Below are 1,756 nucleotides of genomic sequence, written 5' to 3' on the forward strand. Positions count from 1 at the left end.
ATACGAAATTTGATCTCCTCTTGTAAATTATATTATTGAGGAACGATAATTCAACCTGTAAGCAGGTGTTCCTCCTGTTACTAACGCAAACGCAGGACTTAATTTCAATCAGTAAAGCGATGTTCCTCCTGTAAACAATATTATTTCGGAACTTCCTTCAAATGTGTAAACAGATGCTTCGCCATGTAAATTACGCAGATCAGCACCATATGTACATGCGTAAGCATGTGTTCCTCTTGTAAATAATGTAAATGAGGAAACTCCAACCATCGTGTAAACAGGAGCTCCTCCAGGAAAAATAATATTATTGAGAAACTTCAACTCAACCTGTAAATACATGCTTCTCTTGTAAATAATATAAATGAAGGCCTTTAAATCATTGTATAAACAAGAACTCCTCCAGTACACAATATTATTGAGGAACTTCAACTCAACACGTAAACACATGTTTCTCTTGTAAATATTGTAAATGAGGAACTTCATTCAAATGTGTAAACGTGGATCCGTTCTGTAAATTACGTAGATGAGCACGTCGGTGGGTAAACAGATGTCGGTGGGTAAACAGATGTCGCACCTGCAAACACAGTAGAGCAGATGTGATAATATCGATAAATGAAGTTTGGAAAGGAAATCTTTACCGAACCTAGTTGGTTTAACTACGTCTTCATTTGTGTATCGTATTCACGCTAAGTCCGTGTTTAATGTCGTTCCGTAACTCAGTGTAAAACGTAAATCAATTGTTCTACGGACAGTCTCATGATCCTAGAAGAGGGTTTGAGTTTCACATTCGTTGACAGAGACAACTAAGGAGCGTCATGTTTCCAATAAGAACTGTCTTATATTCTTGCTGCAATTGAAACCACATACTTTTCACACTGTTCTGAAGTCAAGGCGTTGTCATCATCGTTAATGAATGAATGCGTAGATGGATGGATGGATGGATGGATAGACGGACTAATGAATGAATGTTTTCGCTACACACTGAAGTATATGCAGGGGAAAGTGTTCGCAAGATGGTGTTGATGAATGGAAAATGTTTCTCAATGGATGTTTTATGTACCTGAATGGTAGTACAAAAGTAGTACTGGTGTTCCTCAATAAATAACAGTGAAGTGTTACTGTAGAATAGTTGCCTGTACATGGATGGTGGTAGAACAGGTGTTCCTCAATGGATATCGGTAAAACGTTCGTGTAGGTGATACAATAGTAGAACTGGTCCTTCGTCCGACACGATATTGTGTGTGTTGATCAACGATTGTGAAACGTGACACCTTTACTTTCAGCACAAAATCATGGATGCATGGATGCTGCTTGATCCATGTGACCGCCTACAGCGACGACCATGCACCGTCATGATCCAGCGAATCCCACTGTAACGTCTAACATGCGTGTTAGCTTTATCGTTTTGCTCAGTGAGTGGCAGAAACGGTTCACAGCTTCATACAGGGATTCCTCCCTTAGAAGCAAACACATGCAGGACGAACACTGATGCAAACTTTATGAGATTATACTGAAGATATAAGTTACCCAGTCGTTATCTCACTGAGTACTCTGCATATGACAGATGGTCACATTTTACAATATTCATCATTACCCCCAGTGTAAACATGTCGCATTGGTAAGACCAAGTGGTTAGCTGTTATCGTGTACTGAATGGCTGTTGCCTAACTTATGATCTTCAGTATATCTTTCTTTCCTCTTTGGTGTATGAGCTGCACATTCTTCCTAAATCTGGATGAATAAGAGTGAAGGCTAC

The sequence above is a fragment of the Haliotis asinina genome, chromosome 16 (assembly GCF_037392515.1).
Source record: "Haliotis asinina isolate JCU_RB_2024 chromosome 16, JCU_Hal_asi_v2, whole genome shotgun sequence".
Classification (NCBI taxonomy): Eukaryota; Metazoa; Mollusca; class Gastropoda; order Lepetellida; family Haliotidae; genus Haliotis; species Haliotis asinina.